The following is a 15,130-nucleotide window of genomic DNA, read 5'->3' as shown; positions in this document are numbered from 1 at the left end:
AAAGTGTTTTAATTGAATCCAAACCAAGAACCTTTGCATGAAGCTGATTAACCAATGCACATCTTCTTGACAAAGCATCTGCAACAATGTTATCTTTATCTTTCTTATGCTTGACAACATATGGGAATGTTTCAATGAACTCAATCCATTTTGCATGCCTGTGGTTCAGATTACCTTGACTTTTGAGATATTTCAAAGCTTCATGATCAGAGTGTATGACAAATTCATTAGGGAATAAGTAATGCTTCTAGGTTTCTAGAACTCGAACTAAGGCATAAAGCTCTTTATTATAAACAGAGTAGTTCAGATGTGGACCATTTAATTTTTCAGAAAAGTAAGCAACAGGTTTACCTTCTTGTATTAGCACACCAGCAATGCCAATACCACTTGCATCACAGTTAATTTCAAAGGGTTTACCAAAGTCTGGTAGTTGTAACAGTGGTGCTTCACAAAGTTTTATTTTTAGCTGTTGGAAGGCTTGGTCCTGTTCATCTCCCCACTTGAATGGAACATCCTTCTTTGTCAAATTATTTAATGGTGCAGCAATTATACTAAAATCTTTGACAAATCGCCGGTAGAAACCTGCAAGCCCATGGAAACTACGAACTTGGCTCACATTTTTGGGTGTAGGCCAGTCTTTTATCGCTTTGATCTTCTCTTCATCAACCCGGATGCCCTTTGCAGTCACAACAAAACCAAGAAAAACAACACGATCTGCGCAAAAAGTGCACTTAGCAATGTTGCCATATAAATTTTCAGCTCTCAAAACAGCAAATACTTGGCGGATATGATCAATATGTTCATCAAAAGATTTACTATAGATCAGAATATTATCAAAATATACCACCACAATGCTCTCAAAACATGATTCATTAAAATGCAAAAAAGTTGAAGGAGCATTAGTCAATCCAAAGGGCACCACAAGCCATTCATATAAACCAAATTTTGTCTTAAATGCTGTCTTCCATTCGTCTCCAATTTTCATCCGAATTTGGTGGTAACCGCTGTGTAAATCAATTTTGGAGAAAATAACCGCGCCACACAATTCATCTAACATATCATCAAGCCTAGGAATAGGATGATAATATCTGACAGTTATAGCATTGATAGCACGACAGTCAACACACATTCGCCAAGAACTATCTTTCTTAGGGACCAAGAGGACTGGAACAGCACATGGAGCAGGAGATTCCTGAACGTACCCTTTATCCAAAAGCTCTTTTACCTATCGCTGAATTTCTTTTGTTTCATCAGGATTAGTGCAATATGCTGGACGATTTGGAAGAGAAGCACCGGGGACCAAATAAATTTGGTGTTCAATGCCACGTATGGCAGGAAGGCCAGCCAGCACCTGATAGGGAAACACATCCTCGAAGTCCTGCAATAAATCAAGAACAACACTAGGCAATGTCGAGGGTAAACTGTTAGTTGAAACCAAAATGTCTTTGTGCAGGAGCACAAAGAATGGGGCTTTGGTGTTTCTCACTTCTCGCAAATCGCTCTTGCTCACTAATAAACACTCATTATGTTGTGGCAATCTTTTGTGTGCAGTGGCCTGTATGGAGTGGGATGGTTTAGGATTCTCTCCCTTACTAATTTTTTGTGTCTCACCCATTTTCCTCTTCTCACTCTCCTCTCTTTTCATACGAGCAACATCAGAAGTATGTATATCTTCAGGAGTTAATGGTACCGGAACCACCTTCTTCTCTTTGTGAACAAATGAGTACTTATTGGAGCGGCCAAAGTGCATAGAATCAACATCAAACTGCCATGGACGACCCAAAAGTAAGTGGCATGCTTTCATTGGAACAATATCACAATCCACCTCATCATGATAGTCAGCAATAGAGAATGATAATCTAACCATGGAGGAAACCTTCACCGTCCCTAAATTATTTAACCATTGTATATGGTAAGGGTGTGGGTGATGACGTGTTTGCAGCCCAAGCTTCTCAACAAGCATGGCACTAACAACAATATTGTTACAGCTTCCACCATCAATTTATGAACCGACAAACTTGTCCTTTGATTTTGCAACGTGATTGAAACAAGTTATGACGCTGCCCTTGTTCAGCTGCAACCAATTGAGTGGAAAGAACATGACGTACCACCAAAGAATGATCTGACGTACTCAAAATAGATGGCAAACATTCTTTGTGCAGCAAGTTACAAATGGGCTGCGAGGTGCATGAAAGAGCATATTCCATTTGAAATAATGGTAGTTCATTACCAGATTCCGGAGCACAAATAATTTCATCTAGTACTTGAGATGTTGTTGGATCTAAAGTAGCAGCCGTCAAGCTACTATAAATGTGACATGGAGCAGCCAATAAGGTGGTAGAAGCACTCTTGGAGGAATCATGAGTGTCCCAATCATTCAAATCAACAAACAGCTCATCAAAATCACCACAAGTAATTTTCGCTGTAGAGCTAGGAACAATAGTGGGCATCATGTGCTTCTCACCATCATGATGAAATGACTGTAGTGCTAAACAATTAAGGTCTAATCCGCACTTGCCATCCTCCGCCTCGTATTCCCAAGTTTCTATGCGTCCAACTTGTAAATCTGTGTCATCATTGCCATCCTCCTCCTCACTTTGTGAATCATAAGAACCATCCGCAAGGGTAAGAATAACACGTCGATTGGGGCATTCAGCTTGCTTGTGCCCATGGCCACCACACTCAAAACACTCAATTGTACTTTTTCTTCTTGGCGGGAGCAGTAGAGGAGCTGGAATGAATTGAGCCTACTGTTCTTTGTTTTACCTCAGTTTCTTTTGTTGTTCTAGAATCTGCACGAGGTATAAATGGTGCTCGTGGCGAAGGTGTTTGGGAACCTGACCGTTGCTGTTGTTGGTTGCGCCACGGAGAATTACTGTTAGGAGCAGATAATAAGATACGATTTTTATTATAAGATTCAGCCAACTGTTGTTCCGCCCTTTTTGCAAAGTGCACCAATTCCATGAGATTGGTGTAACTAGTTATATCCACCTTGTTAGGAATTGGTTTATTTAGTCCAACCAAGAAACGAGCCATCGCGGATTTCTCATCCTCATTGATCCCTGTACGAAGTAAGCACATTTCCAGTTCTTGAAAATACTCATCAACGCTGCGATTGCCTTGCACAAGACGTTTCAGACGCAAATGTAAGTCACGAGAATAATATGCATGAACGAAATGACGTCTCATTTCTCTCTTCATGTTTTCCCAAGTGATACGATCATGTCCCACATGGTGGTATTCTGCACGTACTTGAGTCCACCATGAGCTAGCATAACCTTTGAACTCAATTGCTGCCAACTTTACCTTCTTATCAGTAGGGTAGTCATATAAATCAAATATCTGATCCACCTTGGTCTCCCACTCGTAGTAAGCATCAGCATTTTCCTTGCCACTAAATGCAGGTATGGAAACTTTAACTCTACCCAAACCATCATCATCACGGCGATGGTCAGGATCAGGACGACAAGTCTATCTAATGTCTTTTTCAGGAGCCAGAGGAAATGCATCTCAGGTCCCGACTCATTTTGTCTTCACTGGAAGCTGCTGATCCCCTTTTTGGAGTAGAGGTCAGAGGCTAGTGCGGGGTTGTACACGACCTCAGTTGAGCATTCACGGTGGCCTTCATTACTAGCAAATTGGTGATGACCAAAAGCACCAAAATGACCAAAGGTTGCACCACCACGATCATAGTAACCACCACGGTGACCATCTTGGTGGTCATGCCAGTAACCAAAATCAGCATCGCCATCAAAGCCTGCAATCCCTGCAATAGGAACACGCCTTGCACGGCCAAGAAATTGTGGCCTCTTATGAGCTGCACCAAAATTGCCAAAACCAACACCATGACCTCGACCAGCACCACGTCCTCTGCCACCATCTCCAACAGCAGCATGACGTGCCGCCTCGGCTTGAAGACGCGCAGCCTCAGCCGCCAAGGCAGCAGGATCATCATCCTCAACACGTGGTTCATCATCTTGTTGCTACTCCATGTTAGGTGCATGTTGTAGATTACTCTGAAGCAATTCTAGCTGCTGCATCAATTGGGTTATTTGTGCTTGCATCTCCTGGAAATCCGCAACCGAAATAGCATCACCAGAGTTCGAATGAGAACCATCAGGCTTCTTCCTCCTGCAGCAGGTAGAACTTTTCTTCCCTTAGCCACCCCAGCGCTGCCCAGCCACGGCTTCCTCCGACTGAGCTACGGAAGGCACCAGGGCTTGTTCTGCTTCATCGTTGCAGCCTCTAATCCTACCTCCACCAACTCCAGCAGTGATGGCAGTCCCTAGCTCCCACTGCCATGAGTCCATGCACGGTGCCAACAACCTATTTGGCCAATTGCCACAAAGGTACCATGTATACTGCACTTTTATTATGGTTGTGTTCTACCACAAAGGTACGATGTATGCTGCACTTTTGTTATGGTTGTGTTCTAGCATGTTTTAGAGCAAAGTTTGTAATATAAGTTTCAATCGTGTCAATAAATTTAGAATATTCAGCGAATCTATGTTCTGAATCAGATATTCAGATAACTGAATGTGTTATTTAGATATCTCTACTAGTTTATTAAATCATTTTCTCCTATTAGGCATAGGATCAGAGCCCATAATTATCTGAATCCGATAGCTGAACTAGTTATCCATAAGCGCATGATCAAAGTTCAAAGAAATAAGCATGTGTCATTTGTATGCTTACCAACATGTTATTACATCGATGCTGCTGTATGCTATTAGAGAACAACTTGTTAGTTGCCCTTCATTATTTCTGCAGTTCGTAATGCATGTGAAACAAAAATAACATAGCCTTTGTTAGGACTATGCTGCTTCAGGAGACGAAAACGACGGACACACTAGTGCTCCTGCTCCAGAAGCTCAAGCTGTGAGGACTAAGGAGCTCAAGGACCGCTTTGTCGCTACCGCCAACAACTTCTGGTGAAGCTGATGAAGAAACCATCAAGACCAGGTGAGGACTAAGATTTTTTTAGTGGTTAATTCTTGTTGAGACATGATTTATCATAGATGCAATTAGAATTAGTATACGAGGTGCAATCAGACATTGTTGAATGCCTTGTTCTTCAACTGCGGCTAGTGTAGCTAGTGTTAGTGTTATGCAACCAGTTCAAATGGGCCATGATTTCTGCAACAAAATCGAACATCGAAGTACTTAGAGCCATGATTTTGTAGTTAGCTCTTAGTACTAATAACCGCCACACCATGAGCTATAGTAGTATTAGTATTTCTACCTTAATGTCTATGTGCATCTGAAAGAAACATGTGGTCATTTGGTTGCACAGCTTTAGCTCTCCGTTTTCACAGACTCATGCCATCCAAGTTCGATATGTGAGAATACTCACTTACTGATGCTCGATCTTGCATTTTTTTTGTCTCCTATGCTAGAAACACCACAATGTCTCTCTAATAGGTACTGATATGGCTTAGTCTTCTCTAGCTTCTGGGAAAACACTACACCACGGTTGGCTTATGGTAACTTGCGATCAGTTGCTAAAAGCGCTTGCAACAACTTGCGATCAGTTGCTATAGGGTTTTAGCAACCGACGCGGTCCGTCGCTGTAAGTGGGGTTGCTAAAGGCTTTAGCAACCGTCCACTTCTTTAGCAACCGACCCTCCATAGCTGTTGTATACCTTTATCAACCGAATATACAACCCATTTAGCAACCAACAGTAAGTTATGGAGACTGATATAATCTGAATAAGTAATGTTAATTCAGAGCTATTTATGCTGTAAACCAATTACAGTAAACAAGCAGTCACATAGTCATAAGTAAACAGGCAGTCCTTCACATGATGACTGAGTAAACAAGCAAGAAATCATCACAAATGACTTATATCAAGTTAATTGACTTCATTAAGCAGTCCTTCACATGGTCATAAGTTACCATCATCTTTCCAAATGATCCAACTAATGAGGCCTAACTAGCTAGTTTTGTCACAAAAGCAACCATACTTGCAATTAGTTTACAGCATAATGTTTGCATGTTTACAAAATCTGTCACAAAAGACTTCCATGCCATGTACTTGAAATAGTCCTGCACAAGCTTCTGGCACCCAGAATTCTTCAGCCTACACTAAGATCCTAACAGTCCTGCAATTATCAATTCTTCAGCTTATCTCTTCCTGGACACTAAGAGGAAAAAATTAGTCAGTTATCAAGTGAAAGCAACGATGACAAAAAAAAGTGCTACTTGCAACTAACAATAGGTTGAGTTGGCTGTCTTAATGCTTTAATCACCCAGCAGGTTGAACATTGTTATTTTTTTAATTTCTGTCATATGCGCTACTTGCAACTAACAACAGCTATCCTAAGAACAAACAAAAGTAGTTCCAATAACAAGTAGGTTGCTGGCTGTTGCATATATAGTTCTGTCTCTATCCTAAGAACAAACAAAAGTAGTTCTGTCATGGTAAAATAGCAACTTATGAGAAGGCTGGTGCATTTGTCAACCACAATATATACCTGAACCAGCTGGTGCCTTGTTTGTAAACTTCAGCTGTTAACATTAGGAACAATTATTTAATAATGGTCACATATATGAATCAAAACATAAACAAGCTGAAGCATATCTCATTACCTTCTTGTATGGCCATGCAAGCCTTCTCATCCTAGTATCAGCCATAGTTTGCATGTTGCCATATGGACGAGGAAGAACTTCATCTCGCTTGAGCACACAAGTCACAATAACTTCACAATATTGCCTTCCAATTGGCTCACCTCCAACTATTGTGTCCGGTTTAGTGGAAACAATTGTTCCTTTAGCTACGGGCACATTGGCTCTCAACAAGGCATATAATATGACATCTTTTCCAATCTAAACATATGATTAATAACAACTGAATTCAGTGTCTTATAGGATTATGCCCCCTATGGAGTACAGAAATTGTAAAAAAGGATGAGAAACTTACAAGAGCATCATGTGGAGACCGAGGAGCATCTGTCTTTGGTGTTGCTGCCTTTGAACTTTGCAGCTGATCATCGTCATCTCCAGAAGCATAATCTTTGTCATTAGGGTCATCCTCACCATTCCTTGCACTAAAGAACTGTAGTGTACCCTTAATCAGTGCAAACAAGCAAAAACCATAGCAAAAAATCAGATCCAGTCCTCACTTTTAAGCCATGGAATAGTACCTGATTTGGTTGTGTAGTAGAACCATGGTGTGACGCGGGCTCTTCACTTGCGCGGTCCTTTTGTGCTCTTTGCTCAATTTCAGCCTCCAACTCAAGTATACGCTGTTGTAGAGCAGCCTTCTCATTTTCAGCCTTGTTACGAGCAAAAATCTCCATTTGAAGTCTAGTTGGCTTATAGGACTTCAATCCTGGAGTGCCAATATCTTGAGGAGTTGGACCCAAACCCAAACATCGGACAGATCCTTTTGGCTCTTTCTCTCCACAAATGACAGCAAATGCATCACCTTCTTGAATTGTTCGATCTTTTATTTCTGGATAGACTTGAAGAATGTCTTTAATTTGATTCTATTAGATATTAGATGGGTTCATATGTCAAAGATATATTTTGCTAACAAGATATGAGATGAGTTCATATGACACTAAAGAGGCTTACAATCACTTGTTCTGCGGACTGTGAAGGAACTCCATCCTTCCTCGTATGGGTCTTGACAAAGATATCATCTCTTCGTGGAGGACGACCAAGTTCCATAGCCTATATCAATTCTTGTAAGTAACAATAATGTATACAATTTGAACAGATCTAACTACTAGTTCATGTGCTGAACATTACCAGATCTAACTACAATTTGAACAATATATATCAAGCAGATCGAACATTACCAGATCATGTGCTGAACATGCAAAGCTCACACTACCAGTTGTATGGTGTAACTGCACATGTTTCCAATTTTGTTTGGCTGTTCCAGATCGATCCTAACACAAAATTAACAAATTTATATACACTGCATAGAGGTTCTAAGCTTGGTATTGCAAAATACACGTCATATTACATGTTTCTTACCTGAAACTCAGAAGACAACCAATACTTGTAGATACTTTGCCAGTCATCATCATTGATTCTTTCATCAGGACATTCTGGAATTTCCTCTAATGTCAAATCAGGATTAAAGTACTGGTCCTTTAAATCTGTCTTGAATTGTTTCCACTTCATATGTGCAGAACGCAAAAACCAGTGTATGGCAGCATCATCAACATCAAAATACTGCTTTAATTTAGTCCACAGCTCTAACTTCTTTTGAATATCAATAAGCCTCCAATCCCTATGAGCAATCGACATCTTCTTCCTAACGTGGCAGCCAATAGCACTAGAGAGTTGCCTACCAGTTTTACCAACAGGTTGACCATGTTCATTGAGATGTACCTTGATCTTAGACATTTGAGGTGTCCGTGAGAAGATCTCATCCATCTTAGTTATGCCCCTTGCAGCCCTCTTTTTTGTACCACTAGTTATGTCATCAGTCTGAGCATCTTCAACTGGACATAGCAGCAAAGGGAAAGCAAAGGGAAAAAGAATATTAACATTACTATTGTTAAAGCAAAAGGAAAAACAATACTACTGTTAAATAAAATCAGTACCATTGTCAGTAAGAAAGTCTCCATCTAGCAGCAAATCATCAAGTACATCCTCTTCATGCTGAGGTTTGTTTCTTTGTGGCCTTGGACGTAAGTTTGGTTTACTTGGCTGAAATTCTGGTTTACTTGTTGCAGTACGTTTTTTCTACAAGCAAATGCGATGCATGTGAAACAGTAATCTGTCACAGATTCTACAAGTAAATGTCATGGGAAACAAACCTTTAAAGTTTCCGTAGCCAAACCTTGCTGCCCCATATCTTTGACAATTTCAGCGATGTTCAAATCTGTGAATCTCCTTTTGATCCTCTTAATATTTTCAAGCCTTTCCTGCTCATATTCATTGGATGACCTAGCTTTATTGTTGCCTCTTGCGTTTGGCATTTAGTTTCCTGAAAAAATGACAAACAGATCAGATATATGTACTCAAATGACAATACAAACATAAGGATATGCACACATTAGCTTACAAAATGAACCAAGAAGTCAAGGGAAAAAAAGACAAATAACATAACTTACTTTCTAGATTTCTGTCCATGTTTTACTCCACTGACAATTATACCATCTATATCTGTTCTAGCACATGGGACACGTCCAGCAACCACACTTTTAGGCATACTAGGGTTCAAATCAGGGATTGTAATATTAACACCAATATCAGCGTCAAGCAATTCATCCTGTGTATCATCACTTACATACAAATCTCGATGCTTTGGCTGAACTACAGCAACCCAATCAGTATCAACTGGATCGGGAACGTAGAAGACTTGAGATGCCTGTGATGCTAATATGAAAGGCTCATCTGACATCTTATCACCGGTGTTGAACAAGTGCTTGAAGTTAACAGTGGTGATCCCGAACTGATCTGTTTTCACCCATTTGTTGTGTCCTCGGTTATCAACCCAATCACACTTGAAAAGCACAACATTTCCTTTATGGTAATAGTTCAATTCAATGATTTGTTTTATGATACCGTAATAGATGTGTTTCCCTACTACTTGATTATCATTTCCTCTTTCAAAGTGTGTTGTCTCCGCAACTAGAGCTACCCCACTACTTTGGACAGATCTATTCTCATCATAGGAATGTGTATGGAAGTTGAGACCATTGATTGTGTAGCTGTTATATTGATTTGCAATCATCATTGGTCCTTTCGCTAAAATTTTGATCTCTTCAGATACGTCCTCACACATTCCCTCGACCTGTAATTAGTAGCACTACTGTTAAGTATTCACTGATTTCACTTGAGATGCTTAATTTAGAACTCAATTTACTACTTACATGCAACCTGAACCACTCATGAAAGGATCTATGATGCATGCGGTTGATCTCACGCTGATTTCGAAAACCAATTGAGGAGAGGTACAGAGCATGCTCGCTGAAAAGACCAACAAAAAAATTAAACAAAGATGAAAAATAATCTAGGCAATATCAATTGAGTTGTACTGCTTACTTTAGGTATGGCTCTATATTAGCATAGTTGAAAAGGACATATCTATGTGCTTGAAGCCATGTCTTGTGATCTAAATTCAGAATACAATTTCCTGCCAATGCTCGACCAATATTGTGAAAGAAAGGTGTTGTAACAGAAATTTCTATTTGCAAGCTCTCATTATTTCTAACTCTATGCTTAAAGTGAGTTTCATCTTGTAAATACCGAGAACAATGTGTTAGGGCATCGTCAAACATAGAACCCTCCATAATTGATCCCTCCGGGTGACTTTTGGTACGAACATAGCCCTTACATTTCTTAAGAAACCTATACATGTACAAAACAGCACTCATCAATTATTGATAAGGTTAATGAATGAATTAATGAATGGGTATGCAAAATTACCCTTTGTGTGAGCCGAGGTTTGATAAGGTTAATGTCAACCGCCTTCCAATGAGAAACGCTTTGCTCCAGCTGAAATCGGTACCTGCAAAGACAAGACGTAGCAGTACCAATCAGTAGCTGCAAGATTTGTACACTGTGTTTACAAAATAATAATTCCCTACTGCGGGAGAGAGGGAGCAGAGCGGCCAGCGGGAGGGAGCAGCGCGAATGTCTTCAGTAATGCGGGCAAGCAATAAGTCCAGAGCAGATCGAACCTGGGAGGGAGAGAGCAGAGCGACCAGCGGGAGGGAGCAGTGCGGCAGGGCGGAGGTGGGCGCGCGGGCCGTGGTGGGCGCGCGGGCGGCGGGTGTCGGCGGGCGCGCAGGCGCGCGGGCGGCGCGCGGGCGAGGGGGTGGGGGCGCGCGGGTGGTGGCGGGCCCGCAGGCGGCGCGGGCGGCGGGCGGCGGCCGGCGGCGGACGTGCGGACGCCGGCCGGCGGCGGGGGCGCAGCTGTGCAGGCAGGAGCGTGAGGCACTTAGGGTTGGGGAGGGGTTGGGGGGGGGGCCAGCCGTTTGTTGGGCCACTTGTTCGATTTGGGCTGCAAATTCAACTAAAATTTTCGCACGTAGTTTGGGCGCGCAGGAGTCTGTCCGCCTAAACCTTTAGCTACCGACTGTCGGTCTCGATATAACATATTTACCAACCGATCGTCTGTTGATATAATCGTATAGTTTTAGCAACTGATCAACTATTACTAAAACGGCTTTTAGCTACCAACTTTCCGTCCTAACCTTTTAACAACCAACAGCTAGTAGTTAGTATCAGTTGCTAAATGTCATCCGTGGTGTAGTGAAAGGAAGTAATATTCATCTCACTACTCATTGTTGATGTACTCACCGCCCTCACTTTGTCACTCGTTTATGAAGTGACTGCATTTAAAACAGATTCTAGAATCGAGTGATGCTAACTACAAAATGTTTACAACAGTTTTCACGACCAAGATGGAATTTGAGTGGAGTGCAAGTTCGATGGGATGATCAACACCAAAACAACCTTTGCTGCAGTGATGCATAGCTCGTTACATTTTGATGTATTCGAACTAGCAAGTGTGTGTCGGATAGCTTATGCGTTTCAGTTGTGTGTGTTATCAACTAAGTTTGTTATTAGATGGTTTCATTAACGATTTCTACGAACAAAGAATATTTTAGATTAATGGATGTCTAAATGCTTCACTCATCATATATTGGAGAGTGTGTGATTATTGTTTGAAGCTACCAAACAAAGAGTTGCAATATGGACTATCTGCATAATCATTTGGTGCTGCAATATATGATGTAGCAACAAACAAATGGTGTGGCAAAAACCTCGTACCAATGAAACTGTAGGCATGGCAATAGAGGGTCCAAGTATAGCAACCAAGTGTTGATCGTGGCAATAGAGACTTCCACCTATAGCAACCAAATATTTATCGTGGCAATAGAGAGACCGCCTCTCGCAACAAAACATTTATCGTGACAACAGATGGTTCCACCTATAGCAACCATAATGTTCAGTGTGGCAATAAAGAAGCCACCTCTAGCAACGAAACATTTGTCGTGGCAATAGAGAGTTCCACCTATAGCAACCACAAAGATATTGTGGCAATAAAGGGTCCATCTATTGCAATGCTATTGATGCATGGCAATAGTATCTATTGCAACAACCATTGTCGTTGCTAGTGCACCTATTGCCACTCTTTTGATATGTGGCAATATGTATCTCTGGCAACGCCGAGTGTGTTGCAATAGTTACTATTGCAACACCCATGATGGTTGCTTATGCTCTGGCTTGCAACACTCTATGGTATTACAACAACACTCCATTGTGTTGCAGTAGGGAAAAACCTATTGCAACACTTAAATAAACCGTTGCGCTTGCTACGGCATTAGTGGCAACACCTCCCAACCAAATTTTTGTGTTGCAATTTTGTGTATTGCAACTATTTTTGGCATATTGCAACACTTTTACGTCATTGCATCAGGGGTGAAACCTTGTTGTGTCACTCTCTTCCTATTTTCTAAGCACTACGGAGGTAGGGCTTCACCTCGGAGTGGAGCTCTTCTCTTCTCTTATTGTGTGTTGAATGTGGGGCTCTCCTCCTCCTTATATAGCATGGATAGGGCGGTTCTTGTTAGAAACATGCCCTAGAGGTAATCATAGAGATGATCATATTTTGTTGTATCCATGATGTATTATGTGTTCATTGAATATCCATGAAAGACAACTTGTATTGATTGGCAATTACGTAAATTGTTTGTGAGACTCTTTACTTGTATGGTTATTCTAAAGTTATTCCTAGTCGGAGTTCATGTATGGACACACATGAATATTAGACTAGCACATGTATTAGTTGATGACTGTGTTTCACAAGTCATAAATATGGAGATGTCAAACTAATAATGTGGGCGTATGTACTCAAGATGTGAACCAACCTACTTAGGAGCCATCAAACACTACTCCGTAACTGGGTAGTCATAAAGGTGGTTCTCGGGTTTGTCAAGAAGCATGCTGTGAGACATTGTCAATCAAGATGGGAATTTGCCCCTCTCTGCTTGAGAGAGATATCTCTAGGCCCCTCAAGTGATCGGATCAAGAAATGCATGGCCGTACTAGGGTTAAGTGTTAACCAAGGATTCCGGATCACGGCATCGAGAAAGAGAGGTCAGCTTGGAGCTAGACCAAATATCGTGAGGCAAAGGGAATAGCATGTATATGAGATTGTGGCAGCTCATCTGATATGATCTTTGCGCGCGCACAGGAGTTGATATGTCTTGCTAGAGGCCGCTGTCAACTATTGGTCGAGTAGGAGTACTCGGGCCATGTCTGTTCGCATGTGAGCCCATAGGGTCACACATTTAAGGGGCTGGAAGCCTAATAAGGATATGATCTGAATTAGACTGGGCTTAGGTGCACTAATGGGCCGAGAAAGCCCATTAGTGGGCGCCTATAAAAGAAGAGGTGGGGGCGCATGGAGGGGCTAACCCTAATTCCACGCCTGCTGGCAGCTGCCTGTTCCCATGCCTGCGCCCGCGGTTGCCCTCGCGGACAGTCACACCCGGCTTTAAGGATAAAACTGAATGTATAACTATATGTATGCTAGGATCAAGTTCCATACATATAGTGACTTCATCAGTGAATAATCAGTAAAAAAATCATGAAAAGAGTAATAAATGATTAAAAGATTATCAAAGTTATACAGCTTATCCTAGGAAAGAAGGCTTCAAACTTCACAGGCAATCGACCGGGGATTGCGTAGGCCTAGAACTCGGCATCATCTTCAAAAGACTTCACATCAACTTTCTCTTCTGAGCAGCAATTATAACAAGCAAGAGTACACTTATGGTTACTACTCAGCAAGTATTGGGAATTATATAACATGAAGGCCAAAAGTAAGGAAAGGCTGACTGGCTTACTGCGATAAGCAATTTTGGTTGGTCAAATTTTATTAGCATCTAAGTACTAAGGTATAAGTTCATACCAACCCACATTAAAAGAAACATAAGAGATATAGCAGAAGCATAATGATAACCATAAACATGGTCCACGATTTAATTCAACTTCAAGTTCAATTATCATGTGAGGGTCCAAGCCACTCTTAACCATGAGCATGGCTGATATATCAGTTTTTACTCTACAGAGGTTGTATACTTTACCCATAATTCGTGTCTCCCATGTCGCCTGAGGTCGCGAGCCTCTTAAACATTTCCAAGGTGAGTGGCTAGGGATTCACTGTGAGGCCTTTACAAAGATTCCCTAACCTATGACAATCCGCTAAGGTTTCAAGCTGAAGTGATCATAATCCTCCCTAATGAGGAAGATTGCCTTAACCAGGATCATATCTAAGCCTCAAGAGGACCGGGCTATACCCCATCAACACACTCCCCTCTTGCCCTTTCTGTAAGATCATCACAAGCTAGAGTTCCTAATTAATTAGCCAAGACTAGAGCCATATAGTATTGTGGTGGGTGGTTCTCCATATTCCGATTAAACAGATGATCTTGTGATTAACAACACAAATTATCCAAGAACATGAAGTAAAATAGGTGTAGCATCATCATTGTCATCATCATGGTTATTGACATTCCCAAACCGGAATTAGTTATAGAAACTAAGCAGTAGCTACCCAACAGAAAGGTAAAACCCAGGTTAGCAAGGAATGATCATAAAGGCTAGGTATATCCTTAATTAGGATCCATCAAAATTAGGACACATGCATGCATAAAGAAAAGTTGTATTTATTATGATTATTAGGACAAAAGAATGATCAAGGAAATACTTGCCCTTTTTTTTAGAGAATAGCTTCTTAGAGTCTTCAACTCTTATTCTTGAATATCTTAATCTTCAAAAATCTTGGATTGCGCTCCTTCTAGCGTCATACAAGCATCGGCCCCAAGCAAAACAACAAACAAACAAGTACACCAATCAAAAGGAAAGCATTAAAAGAGCATACTAAAGAATAGGGCTTGTTGCTACGGTCATGAGAGCGCAAGAAAGCGGAAAACGGAGCTATGGTTGAAAAGAAACAACTATCGGAAGATTTGTGTTATAAAAGAAACAAAACAACTATGAGCTTCATTTATTTTGATTACAAAATGCATGTAAAAGATATTGAAAGAAAATATCCTTCATTATAATTAACTCATACTATATTTGCATTTATAAAGACGGAGTAGAACTTAGTCTAATTTTATTTATAATTATCTATGTTCAAATTACTCTAAT

At 41.0% G+C, this 15,130-nt stretch overlaps 1 long non-coding RNA gene across 2 annotated transcripts; it reads left to right on the top strand.

Annotated features, from left to right (window-relative positions):
* The first annotated feature begins 3,578 nt into the window (after window positions 1–3,578).
* Window positions 3,579–11,603, top strand: LOC112900464. 2 transcript variants are annotated; one of them, XR_003230204.1, is made up of 3 exons: window positions 3,579–3,997; window positions 4,138–4,962; window positions 11,357–11,603. It is a non-coding gene; the product is annotated as an uncharacterized LOC112900464 (long non-coding RNA). The 2 variants fall into 2 exon arrangements; XR_003230203.1 differs by having other exon boundaries at window positions 3,579–4,962.
* Window positions 11,604–15,130: the final 3,527 nt, after the last annotated feature.

The sequence above is a fragment of the Panicum hallii genome, chromosome 1, assembly GCF_002211085.1.
Source record: "Panicum hallii strain FIL2 chromosome 1, PHallii_v3.1, whole genome shotgun sequence".
Taxonomy (NCBI): Eukaryota; Viridiplantae; Streptophyta; class Magnoliopsida; order Poales; family Poaceae; genus Panicum; species Panicum hallii.
Note: the sequence above shows the minus strand (reverse complement) of the source record. Positions and strands in the feature narration are given on the sequence as shown.